We start from the raw sequence: 14474 nt of genomic DNA on the forward strand, positions 1-14474 counted from the left end.
TTATTTAATATTTGGTGATACTATGAGTTTAGAATGTCTTTTATGTTGTTGTTGTTGTTGTTGTTGTTATTGTTGTTGTTGTGTGACTTCAAGTAGTTTCTAACTTATGGCAACCCTAAGGCAAACATCTTCTGAGGTTGAGAGACTGTGACTTGGCTAAGGTCACCCAGTGGGTTTCCATGATTGAGTGAGGATTAATAAAATAAGTTTGTTCTAAACTAAATAATGCATTGAGTATAACTACTGCAATTAATAGAAAATTCAGCCATAAAAACGTTAGTCAATATTTATTCTAATTATGACTAAATCTAACATATTTATATTTATTCAATTATTTTAGCAATTTTAATTTTTTTTAAAAGCTATACCTTTGTAAAGTGATATCAACTAGAATGAGGAGTACTTTAGAAGGCTATACAGTGCATTATATTTATTGAATTTTATTAAACCAATGTGTTAAGAAATAACATAAACACATGAACACTAGAAAAATAAACTGAATGCAAAACACAAAGAAAACTAGTAAATCTGGAGGAGAAATTTCTTCAGTCAGTAAGCTAAAATGTGGAACAGCTCAACAAAGAGCCAGAACAGACTGGCTCTAAAAGCCGCCATCCGAGTGGCTTGGGATCACAGTATTTATATGCCCACACCACCCTGATGCCACATAGAAGTCAGATGGCCACCTAGATGTGGGCAGCTTCAAGACACTGCAGCAGTGTGACATTTACAAATGCACATGCTGCAGCAGCATCTGGAAGCTGGCTTTGGGCTGTGATGGGGTGGGGTGGGAAAAATCTCCCTGTCCCTGGCTAAAAAAGGAGTGAATAGGCCATCTTCGGACAGGCTGGCTTCAAGCTACCCCTTCCACTGGTCTCTTTTGCCCCAGAGTGCTAATCTCTAATCAGAATTCCTTTTGCTCATGAACCAAATTTCACAAACTTGACCATTAATAAACGATTCAGGCTATTTTATTTTCTCAGTGTATTTTGTTTTCTTCAGAACAATGACCACAAAGGGGGAAACTGTGTTTTTTTCCCATGGCTTCCTAATCTGACATGTACAGTCAAAATGTTTACTTCCCATACATAAATATTTGGGAAGTAAAATAGACACCATGGAGTGTCACATTACTTCTGCTCCTGTTACTTTCCCATGTAATTCCTGATCACTGCTCAGTGCTGTCACTAAGGTCACAATGTGGCACCCAGCCATATTATGAATGCCGAGCATCTTATTGTGACGACAGAGTGACTTGCACCCACATCAGCAGCAGCACCAGGCAACTTGCAGGGCTTGTATGGGTAGGCAGCCACTCGTCATTTCTGCAGAGAGAGCCAAAAACCCAGGACAAAAGATAAGGTTAAGAGAAAGAAAGGGTGAATCAGGTGAAAACATCAAGAAGACAGTCCATGCCCAATTTGGGAATTTAGAACCTGCATCATGTAAACAGGACACAATGAGCCTTGGGTGGGTGGGAAATCAGACAAACCCTGGAAGGATTCTGGATCCCATGAACACTTCCAAAACACCTAGGGACCAACATTGGTTTGCTGTCAGACCAACATTGGAGCTTTGACACACTAGAAGTATGGTATGTGGGGACATCTGGAGAGGCAGGGAGCACATTTGCAAGATGAGGCATCTCTCTATGTGGTTGAATCTCTTTTTCTGCCTGGGTGAGGAGATCTCTCCTATGATTCCTGAGTGCATTTTCAGCACCAAAGGCTTTCACCATAAAGATTTGGCATCTGCATGTAACAAGAACACCATCAATTTGAATTGCTAAAGAGCTGACTGTGCCAGCTTCTGATGTCTTTTGCTATGCAAGTGAAAGTTGCTGGTGTGCCTCAGGAGAGTGTGAAAAAAATGTTCATGATGTAGATACAGTATAAAGTTGAGTAATATTTCTAGCACTTTAGAAATGCTAAGTATTATCATCTGCCACTCAAAAAGAGTGCCATTTAAGGTGTGGGGACTGGATATTTTCCATCATTGTCCCCTCAGAGCTCTCATACTATTTCAGCCATGATTAAGCATTCCATTTATCCATTCAGTGCTTTAACAATAACAAAAGCGATTTGTAGAACACAATGATGTGATATGATGTTTCTATATGTTATCTAGAATCCAAGCATTTATACGAATATAGGAATAAGTGGATGGGAAGGAATTACAACAGAAGTATGACATTTGTGAATCTGAATTAAAAATCTCTCTCACTCATGTTCTGCCTCTTTGCTGACAACCAGATAGAGATCTGATTAACTTCTCCTTATTAGAAGAGAAGTTACTTTCTTTATTTCACCAGAGGAAGCAAATCTGACCTTTCCAAATAAATGAGTCAAGTATTGTCAGCTCAAGAGGGATCATGTGTATACTAGGGATGCAAATCATCACTCTTCTCATTTCCATATATGAGAATGAGAAACTGGGGGAGGGGGGCACTTTTCTACTTTAAGTAGCCAAAATATATACCTTGTAAAGTCTGTCCTCTTTTAAATGGTTTTAGAGGCAGAATTAGCCACAATGTACCAAACTAAAATTGGTAGAAAACAAAAGCAATATTCTAATGATTCAAGGACTAAAACTCCTGCAGTTTGATATTTTGGGGGTTCTGCTGTATGCTAAAATTTAAACAGTCAGCCAAGTCATTTTTTAGCATTGTGGAAACTTTTCATTAAGCACATGGAAAGGTATATCATATATGGTTTATTTAATCATCCTATATAGGAATGCTAATAAGCAACTATATTTTTCAATTAATTAACACAGAGCTTGGAAAATTGTGGGTTGGGGGGGTTGGGAAGAGGCAGCTTATATTCTAAGATGCTCAGTGCCATGAGCTACTACATACAACAAATCCCTAGAATCAAGTTTTCAGCTATAATGTACTGTATGTATGGGTGTTATCGAAACAATCAAAAGTGTGTGGGGATTCTGTCTTCTGAGAGTTTATGAGTATGGTGCTCTAGAGTGAATAGCAAGAGCTTAGTGCTCTGTTATTTAATGCAATATTTAGAGCTGATAATAGCTCGTGTCATTAGCGTTACTGTCCTCAGATATTTGCTTTTAATGGGTTTTTTTCCTTGTAATTACAAGGCATATCGGAATTCACAAGATGGAGACAGGTATTATGACATTCCACCAAAGTTGGGCTCTTCCCTGTCATTTTACATTGTAAAGTGAGAAGATTTTGCTGACTTTTTGGAGAATTTACTTCTCTGCTAATTGCCCCCTCAGGAACAATGTGTCAGCAGCATTCCCCTCGAAATCTTGGCGTAATGATTAAAAATGAAGAAACCAAGATAGCTGAAGAAAAGGTCACAGTATAATTTCCACTTATTGTAACAAATAGAGCTAATGTAAGTGCTCCATCTTTCGTACATATCATGGAAATATTTCATTCCTTTTTTTTCAGACTTAAAAAAAAAACACTATCCAGAAACTTTCCAATTTGGTCACATTACATTTAATGTTCTGTTTATGAGCTATCAGCAATTGATGGTAATGAGGTGTGATTCTCTTGCTTATGCCCTTTTCTGTCAAGAAATTAACTTTTAAGCAAAGTTTAATTATCCCTTTATTTGTATGTGACAGGGTGTGTTATTCACTACTAGTGGAAAACTGGCAGAAGTTCATTTTCTCTAAGATGTAAAGCTTATGAAATTCAGTATGTCAGAGTGTGCACATTCCACTGGACAGATGAAATATATTTGTATTCATCTAGTTAAAACTGAAATGTACCTCCATCCCCCACTTCATAACACAGCCTTATGCAAGGGCACAGCCTGATCACCATCAGTTTTAGCAGAGCTGCTTAGGAAGAACAACAGCATATTGCTGTTTTACAGTTTCTTTATTATAGTCTCTGTAATTAAGGCTTGTTAAATACATACGCTCCCAGTGTTGTATAAAACGCACAGCTGCTTGTCAAAACAAATCAATAAATCATTTACAGAAAGCAACAGAATCTGAGAATACTGTAATGTGGCTACACAGGTGTCTGTGACACCCAAATGCAATTGGTCTTGGCTGGGGGCAGAGGGGGCAAAGGATAGAGATATGGAGCATTTTTATGCCTTTCTCTTTTAATTTCTTGTTCAAACCTATTTTTGTAGAAGCTGCTGAAATACTTATGTAAACCAAATTGCATTTTGCACTATAGAATGGCTTGTATAAAGGGAAGTCAATACAAAGGAACCAACAAGAAGAATAGGACATTTACAGTGTATTCTCCGATTTGTATATATAGAATAGAGTCAAGATTCCTGACAAGATACTGTAGTAGAATACTTATTGGAGTCATAGAGACATGCTGTTAGATTCTATTTACAGCAGAACCCCTACAGATTTGCCCTTGAACAGTAATTGCATAAAATCAAATGCTCAGATCCTCCATTCAGTTATCCATGAAGGTAAACAGATCAGCAGCTGAAAGTCTGGATACAGGAAAACTAATGACACATGTAAATGTAGGATGAATCTGCATTTCTGATTAACTTTTCTCTGTTGTCTGGATTGACTAGGTCTAGCCAATTTGAATTTGTGACTTTCTGTTTTTAAAAAGTGCACAAGTTCTATCTAGTGATAGTTTACAGGGCAATTAACTACCCCCTCCAGATGAGATAGTTGTTGTTAGGATACCATTGTCATCTGACACTGTGTTTTACTTCCTTTGTTCAGTTTGCCTAGTGCTTATACTTTTCTAATTTCTAGCCAAACCCCCTCAACTATATATCAGATAATACCTATTGGTGCAGTGCCAAAATTTCTTCTATTTCCCCCACCCTTGCAGCCTGTTTCCCATGAAAAATTTCAACATAGTGATGGAATAATTATTTTTCTGACATTTGTCATGCTGCAGTTCTAAATACAAAATAAGAAACTTGAATTCTCATATAATTTAACAGTAGTATTGCACAAATAGTAGTAGTAGTAGTATGATGTTGATGATGATAATGTGTGCAAGAAGAAGACGCTTTTCCCAGGACTAGGCCTTGCTCACCAGGTAATGTCGTCAACAAACAATACAACAAAATTGAAATGTTTCATAAAACAATGCAAGACTAATACAGGATCTCTGGCACTAGATTGGAGCCTGAAAGACCAAGGTAATATGTAGTTGTATATCAGATAAATTCCATACATTTATTGGCAGTATGAACCTCCATTCCAAGGCACATATGTTAAGACATCAGCCTTAGTATTGAATGTCCCAGCTCTGTGGAACATAAACCAGTAAGAAATAGCCCTCAAACCATCAGGGTGTTGTTGTTGTTGTTGTTGTTGTTGTTGTTGTTGTTGTTGCATTGAAGAATTCTTGCAACAGTATGTCAGGCTAAATAATAGTAACAAAAAATTTAAAGAGCATGGAGAATGAGGCTGAAAAATGGAAGTCTCTTTCAATGCAATGTATAACATATATTGCAGCACTTAAATTTAGAAATGTAAATTTTGAGATAAAATGTGTATTTTGAGATAAAAAAGTAAACATGTATTTTAGATAAGTGTGTTTGAGGAAAGTGCATTTCAAAAGAAAAAAAAATAAAGCTGTATTTAAATGGAAAAGTAGGGTTTTTTAATGCACTGATTAATATAGACCAAAGATACGGTACTGTAAAGCTTTTTGAAGATGTATGGAAAAGAGGAATGGGCTGAAAATTACTAAACTCTATCTAAATGGCCACTGCTTCATATGCCTAATATTCATCTCAGTTCCTCCAGAGATTTCAAATAATTGTTGCCTCAGCTTGAATAGTTGTTTATTTCAGGGATTCAAGACCTTCTACTTTAGAGGAGAAATGTTATGTAAGGATATAGCAAAGTAGTGCTATGATTACAGAGATTTTTTTCTGCAGTGCTCATGAGTAGCAACAAACTAACTTCTGACTGGCATAAGGACTTATGTAAGAGGACAATAACAGAGACAGATATAATCTTCATTTTCTTTTTATCTGCAGTAAAACATGTAATAACCTTAGAAGAACTGAAGACACAGTTTAAAGGTGACTGACATGTGACCTTTTCAGTTCATTGTTACTTTAAAAATGAGTTGTGCTTTTCATGTGTAAGAACTGTATTCTTTTGAAAAGAAGCTATCTTCTTCTTGGCTTCCCTCTGTGGTTGATTCAATTTTATTATTTAAAGATTCAATTTTATTATTTAAAGTGATAGTCATTTTCCTTTCAAAAAATATATGGGCTTCTATAAACTCATTTAATACACTAAAATGACTGATTATATAATGATTGTAGAAGGGAGCATCAGCACATTAAAACTAATGCAGTGCAAATTTCCCCCCTCTAAATTTCTTTAAAGTCAAGCAGGACTTCAACGAAGAAGAAAATAGAGATCCTGTGTGTAATCAGGTGGGGAGGAGAGGGAGGGTTGCTGAAGGAAAAGAGGAAAGACCAGAGGAGGAGGAGAGCATGGAAGAGGCTGAAGACCAAAGATACCAATGGGAAACAGCTGGGGAAAATTCAGAGGGAGAAGAAAGCGTTGGGCCCCATAGAGGGTGGGGCAGTGAGGTTATTAAGGCAGAAGGGAGAGGTAGCCGGGAGAAAGCATGGCGGAAGATGGGAACGTGAAGAGGCGGATGTGAGAGGGGCAGCACAGGTGACTCAAAGCCTGAAGCAGGACAGCTGGCCCACCCCTGTACAACACGGATGAGGGCAAGTAACAGCGAGACCCTGAGGGGCTATACTTTTGAGGGACCCTGCATGGGACGGGGACTTGGGGGTGAAGAGGGATGCCTGGTACCTGTATCCTGCTCGAGGTAACCCAGATAACCTTGAGGGCACCTGGTGGGAGGAAAAAAGACAGTGCTGGGAGCACGGCCCCATCCTGAAATTAATAGAGAAGGCCGATGCCAAGGTGGGCTAAAAGGGGGGGAAGAAATCCCTAGGCCAGGAAAATAGCCCCCATACCAGGGAGTGAAGTAACGCTTGATTGAGAGAGAATTTTGTTTGTTGGGAAAAGTTGGACTGGGCCTCTGTGCGCTTGTTATCACTGGATTACATTAAAGTTTATTGCACTGCAACATGTGCATCGTGTTACTTTTGGGACCAACATAGAAGTGAGGAGCCCTACCGACGCCTAGGGTATGCCAGCCCCGCCCACACTGTGAATAAATGGTGAGTAGATCCAAAAAGGCAAACCTTCTCACAACAAATTTTGCCTAGAAAACATCATGATAAGGTCACCTTGGGGTCACCATAAGTTGGAAATGACTTTAAGGCACACAACAAAAAATACCTGTGTGATGGGAAAATGTTACTCTACCCAGATATAACACTTTGAGTCCTCTAACAAACTTTTCTGAAGATTTGGGGCTCACCTTGATTATAATGTGATGTGGCAAAAAGAGATGCTACTGGGACTGAACTTAACAAGGAGATTTGTCCTCACACATGAAATCAAAGTCATTGTTGTCTTCAGTCCAGATTTCCATAATTCAAGTAACTGTCAATGAAAGCTAGGATAGTGTTGGCATTATTTGTGTGCATTTCGTTTGTGCATATCTATCTTAGTTAATGAAAGCTTTCTGCTTCCAATGGTATTAGCAGATGGAAATGTATTAGAAAGTGCCCTGATAATAATACCTAAGGCTATGTTGTGATGGTGTGGTAACAACACAGGCATCCCATAATATGTAGTAGCGAGCTTGCCAGCCAAATGCATGTTTGAAAAGGGCTGTCTTTGATAAATGGTCAGAAGTCTCAGCAAACTTAAAGAGTTGGACCAAGCCTGTCAACCAGGGTCAGTCATAAGACATACATGAGTTCCTTGTTACTGAAACATTTTTTAAAAAATAAAATATGTTCACAGATTTTTGGAAACTGACTTTTAAGAAAGGGGTTTCGAAAAGTATGATGTATTGCTTTTTAACTACTTTTTCTTGTTGTTTGTTGTTACATGCCTTAAAGTTGTTTCAAATTTATGACAACCCTAGTGCAAACCTATCATGGGGTTTTCCTGGCAAGTTCTGTTCAGAGGGGGTTTGCCATTGCCATCCCCTGAGGCTGAGAGAGTGTGACTTGCTCAGGGTAAACCCAGTTGGTTTACTTTTCAAAAATTATGAAACGTTTGTAATTTAAAGTGGGATAATAAACAAATTCACACATCTAATAATCGCCATCTTTCAGTAATGTGAATGTACTGCTTCAGTGTGCAACTTTTCAAAATTTTTATATTAAAAATTACAAAAGATTTACCTTCAGTGGAACACATTCCCTCAGAGTCTGGTGGAGTCTCCTTCTTTGGAGGTCCATCTGTTAGGGATGTATTGATTATGAGTTCCTGCATGGCAGGGGTTGGACTGAATAGCCCTTGTGGTCTCTTCCAACTCTATGGTTCTATAAATGCTACCCTTCCTCCTGAAAGGTCAGGTGGGATGCATCTATTTCATGTTTCCCTCATTCCTAATGCACACAGTTTAGTCTGTAACATAGTGATTTACTCAAGTTTAACAGTAAGTTTAATGGATAAGCAAGGATCTCAAAAAATCATTCCAAAGGCTCAATATATTAACCTACACTACCTGCTGGAAATGGGTGCAAAATGTTTTATCCAGTAATGTTATCAAGCATGTAATTATCTTCATAATAATATGTTTGGCTAAATACTGAATGAAGTATCTGGGAGGGAAGTTTTTTTATTGTGTCATTAAAATCTGCAGTGCGGTGGGTAGTTTGAAAATCCCATAGTAGAAGTTTTTCTTTCTTTGCTGTATATATTGGAAATCTTCCTTGAAATTTGACAGGCAAGTCAATGAGTTCTACAACTACGTCTCCCAACCCATCATTATTGGTCCTTGGGCTTTAAAATCCTCTTGAGGATATTTGCTCTGTTTGGGCAGAGATTAGTTCCTGGGCTTAGGAGGAAAGGAAATCAGTTTGAACATAGTCCGACCAACATTATGAGTCAATTTAGAATTCTTAGAACTGTGTGTGTGGTTGTAAGTGTTCAAATGATATTTGTAATTAAGGACATTGGAAGTGCTCTGCTGGACCAGATCAAAGGTCCATTTATACCAGGATCCTGATTTCTAGAAAAGCCAGCTTGATGTCTTTGGGAAGTCATCAATCAACCCTTGAAGGAAATAGCTCTCTCTCTCGTAATTACTCCTAAACCAGGAAGCAATCAGAGCTTGGAACATTTTTTTAAATAAATTTTATTATTAAAAATATACAATACAACAATAATATAGACAAATTAACAAACACATTAGCCATTCAAACTCCCTAAACCAGGAAGCAATCAGTGCTTGGAACATTTTTAAGGGGTGCATTTGAATCAGTCATGCCTTCAAACAAAGGTTTGAAATTATATATATTTTTAATTGCCATTATGTTGTGAGCAACAAGTCAGTAATGCATTATTAGTGTTTTATCTTTCTGTTGTAGTGGTTCTTTACAAAGAAAGTGAAGACACAAAACAAACAGCTTCATTTATATACTCCTTCATACTGAACTAGCAGTGTCTAAGCGGTTTACAACTGTAAGCTAATTGCCCCCAACAATCTGGGTACACATTTTAGTGATCTCGAAAGGATGCAAGCCTGAGTCAAACTTGAGTCTTGGCTGGTATTGAACTCACAACCTTATGGTTTTCAGTGAGTGGCTGCAGTACAGGCATTTAACCACTGCACCACCAGGGCTCCTAACAAAATGACCATCCTAAAGCAATGGTTTAGAGGCAATGAGAAAAAAATTGCTCATTGAACCAAAAGAAGTAGCTAATGTAGAGGCCATTGCACAAATTTGCAAAAATCATGGTATATGTTTATTTTCTCAAAACATAGGAAGTTATACAAATGTCTGCAACATGTCACTTCCGGTGAAATCTGGGAGCTCTTTGGTCTTAGTGAGTTGATGGATCTGCTCTGGGTTCTAGTGCAAACTTTAAGAAGCTAATCAAAAGACTGAACCCCATCCCTAAAATTAGATTCATCACATTGGGTAGTTCCCTTAACAGTTCAGATCAAATCCTCGTGTGTTTTTTCTGCCACACAGATGTTGGAGCCAATATCAACCATCATGACTAATGATCACAGAAGGTCTTATTCTCCATTAAAAAGATCCAACTGCATAAACAAGTAAAAAAAATTGTCATTGTATCTAGACTGGTGATTTCCCCATCCCCAGCAGCCTTTGTGGGCATGCAATTATCTTTCCCAAAGTGCTGGAAAGCCCTTCAGATCAGTGTTTCAGTGGCACAGAGGGCTGGTAGGAGTATGTTGTTTGGTAAGCATACAGAGGCTATATGGTATGCCGACTCTGCTTATGGAGCAGATGGATGTTGGCCAATGAATCTATCTGAACTCCCTTTCAAAGTCGACATGACAAACAATGGTGGCCAGTTTCCAAACTAAACTGCAAGAAATTCAGGTTTCAGTAAACTGATTTAATTTTATGTCCACATTTTAACCTGACATTCTGTAAAATAGTTTTGGTTATTTCCTTTGTCCTCAGAGCTACCAAGAATATTATTATTATTATTATTATTATTATTATTATTTATTTATTTATGAAGTGCTGTAAATTTACACAGCGCTGTACATACAATCTTTTAGTTAGACGATTCCCTGCCCTCGGGCTTACAATCTAAAAAGACATGACACAGAAGGAGAAGGGAGTGGTGGAGGGAAAGGGTAAGATGTCCAGCAGTTCTTCTCTACCTCCGAGGCCTGGACCAAGGCAGATGGACTGGAGGGAGGGTGAGGCTTCATAATGGATGGTTAATCATTTTTCAGGGAAAATATATATTCTCAAGTAGGATAATACATATACAGTAGATAGCAATACAGGAAATGGTTCAATAAACAGGCACCACAAGAACATCAAATAGTAAGCGACAACAATACCCACAATTCTTATAACTTTGATTTCTTTAAAGCTCAGATTTGGTAATCTGGCTCTATAATTTGCTGCCCAAGGACAAGACAGGTGTCAGGATTGCTGAATATTTATGTACACTTTAATTGCTGAAGGACCTTGTACAATTCCTTTTAAACAGAGTTCTTAGCATTCTATTCACTTAAGGAACACAAGCTGTTCTCCATATATTTCATTACTGTTTGTCTGAATAATCAAGCAATGCAGAAAGTTTGAGGCATTACATATGCAAAAATGCATCCTACTATGGTTTTTGTGTGCAAAATACAAATGTAAAACTGTATGTTAGCCATTCATTATAATCAGTCAGTTATCAGAACCCATTTAGCTAATGCCTCTATTGAAAGGGAAATAAACTGGCATCTTTGTCTGAAATAATTGATTATAATTTTCTGGTAATTAGCTTATTGCCTGATAATGTGTATGCAACACAAATGGCTTCCTATTCGGGCTCATTCCACCAAAGATGCTAAATATTTATAAATACAAGCTGTCTCTCTTAGAGAAATATTGATAAACAATTTCCAAGTCATGCCTTTGTTCACTCTGTCAGTTAATCATACACGAGAAGCAAAATATTTTTAGATACAAGCTGTCTCTGTCAGAGAAATGGCTTTCATCTGGTGTTCCGACTGTTGCATTCATCAGGGAATCAGAGAAGTGGAGACGATGCTGAAGAGGCTTTAACAGCCAACACAAGCCAAGAATTTCTCTCACACAATTTGCATGTTGTCGGTAGGTAGCCAGGTGTCCACACAGCCACACCTTAAATCATATTTTTTTAGTTCAAAAGAAAGAAAGGCATCCGAAGGAGAACAGTGGTTGTCCCCTGGCCCAAAGCAGCTCTTTTAATTGTAAGTTTTACACAGTTCAGGATGATAGATATTTGGAAATATTCCACGATGCCTTTAGGATTATCTCATGGTGAGAAGACAATGAGGATCCATTGGCATCATCTGTTTGTTTAAATTAATAGTTTCCCTTTGACTTGCATGTAAGATCATGTTGTCTTTCTCCTTTTCATTCTCAATGCCCCAACAACAACTTCCTAGAAAGCATCCCAGAATGCATTCTGTCTTTGTTTTTTCAAGCGGTGTGGGAAGCAGGGAAAAGCAGCAGCAGATAGTTACATGATATGAACCTCAAGAACAAGTACTATTAACAATGGCAAACAAATGAACAAAGAGGTGGAATTCATGTAAGTTCCTGTGATCCTGTTTGAAAATATTGGATGATAAAGGTACAACAGCATACTTATCCAGCAGTCCAGAAGTAAAAAAAGAGTAGAGATAGAATGGAAAGGTTGAAAAATGTTTGAGTATCAAGAAATCCTGATAAGAAGAATCCTGAAGTGATGAGAATCTTTGAAGCTTGGAAATTATTCTGCACAAAATTGCATGTGCAAAACATTTTCTTAGAGGAACCAGCATTTTCTGCATGTAACGTAATATGTCATATGTTTGAAGGGGCCTCGGTTGGCTCTCTTCTCTCCTGTTGGATTTGCAGTAACAAAAATAATACTCTCTGGCCCACATGAGATTCCACCATTCAACACTATCTGAGGACATCGCTCTCAGAAGCAGCTTAATGTAGCACAGTACAGAAGCAATAGTTCAAATTAAGGTATTGGCAATGCACTAACCACATTACACATGCAAACAAATCAACTTACAGACACAGTTGATATCTTCCAAGTCCTTGAAAGTTCTTTTATGCTAAGTTGCAGCATTTACAGATATTTACAAACTTTCCTCACTGACTTCCATCAACATTACCATCTGTTGTACTACAGTTTCAACAGTCCACAAGCTATCCAAACCATACAACACCAACCAACCTGCAGGTGACCTGACTTCAAGTGCACTTATATATTGAGATGGTTAAGAGTCATAATAAGTTTTTGCATCATGCCATGTGCTCTGACTCAGGATTTTCTGGCAGTCTGACAGTAATTGGTGCATCCTGTTAATCAAAATATTTTCAAAACAGCTTAAAGGAACATTGTTCCAACAGCCGCGTGGGCTATCAAGTTCTACCGACATCTCTAGCTAAGGTATCCCTAATAACCCAGCCTCCATTTAAAGACATCCAAAGAAGGAGACCCAACCACCTTTCTAGGCAATTGGTTCCATTACTGAATCATGCTTACTGTCAGGAAGTTCTTCCTAATGTTCAATCAAAATCTATTCTTCTGTTAGTTCAAATCATTAGACCTAGGCTGCATCTGTACTGCCGAAATAATGCATTTTGACACCTCTTTAACTGTCATGACTCCATCTTATGGCATCTTAGGATTTGTAGTTTGTTGTGGCACCAGAGCTCCCTAATATCTCTCAAAAATACAAATCCCAGAACTCCATAGTATGGAGCCACGGTGCCCCATTTGTGCATCAGACACAGCTATGGGGTGAGTTTCATCAGTCAGGGTGATGGCTGGCAAAATAAGGAGTGTCTGTCCAAGTCCCAAGTTGAGGAGACAGAGATAGGTGCATTAACACCCACCCATCCCTATTTCAACCCAGGGACCAACCTAGGTGAGCACCAGAGCCAGGATAACAGGGGCTGACCCGTACTATCTTGGCCTCTTTGCTTAGGCCCTGACTGTTCCTTCTTGCTGAGCATTGATGACAGCCCCAAACAACAAACAACTGAGGGGGAAGAAGGTGGCTAGGAGAACATTGGATAGTTTACAGCAGCAGCCCCAATGTAGTGTGGAGGAATGGGGGCCAGAAGCAAACAGGAAAAAGAATCAGAAAACCCACAAAAAAACCAACAATATTATTTTCTCTACTGTTCTCTTCTGCTACCCTGAGATTCCTTCCCTTGCCCTGATGCCCAGCAAAAAGGGTAAGGCCCAGACATCAGGGACTGCTGATTGTAATTGGTACTGGCAGAGAACTGCCTGGCCCCTTGTGTTACAGCATATAAAGCCAACAGGAGAGTCACCTGGTCTTAGATCAAGAGTACATAAGCAAGGTAAGTCACTCCAGTAAAAGGTTTAACTACATCAAGTCATTGTGTAGGAAATAGGTTATTTTGGTTGTAAGGGATTGTGCAATACTTTGCTTCTACAGTCATTTGTTTTGATTGGCACAGAAAAGCTCACTTTTTAGACCCAATGAGAATTAGCCCAAAGTTCATATTTAAATAAAATATTCACTTATAAGAGACAAAATGGAAATAGAACATCTGCTGGACAAAGGTGCCCAAGGGCAATGCATTTTTCATGCCTACCAATTATTTAAACAGGCTTTTGTTAGTGATTAATTTATATGAATTTGTCTTATTTCTGGAATACCCCCTCCTTAAAATAAAATAAATCCAAGCCATGGGGCATTTTAACCTGCATTAATTAATTATGTCAAGACAAGGTGCAATCTAGGAATTGGATAATTGAGATGATACCCAAATGGTTAGCCCGGGGGGGGGGGGGGGGGTTAGAGGATAACATGTCTGATAGACATCCTTAGTCTAAATCCATGTTCAAAAATCACTGGACTATTTTAATAGGTTACCATAGATTATATCTCAAAAATCTTCAAATAAAGTGGACCCAATGCATTTCTTAAAAAAAGT

The sequence above is a fragment of the Sceloporus occidentalis genome, unplaced genomic scaffold, assembly GCF_023333645.1.
Source record: "Sceloporus occidentalis isolate IW3139 unplaced genomic scaffold, rSceOcc1.0.p SCAF_3, whole genome shotgun sequence".
NCBI lineage: Eukaryota > Metazoa > Chordata > Lepidosauria > Squamata > Phrynosomatidae > Sceloporus > Sceloporus occidentalis.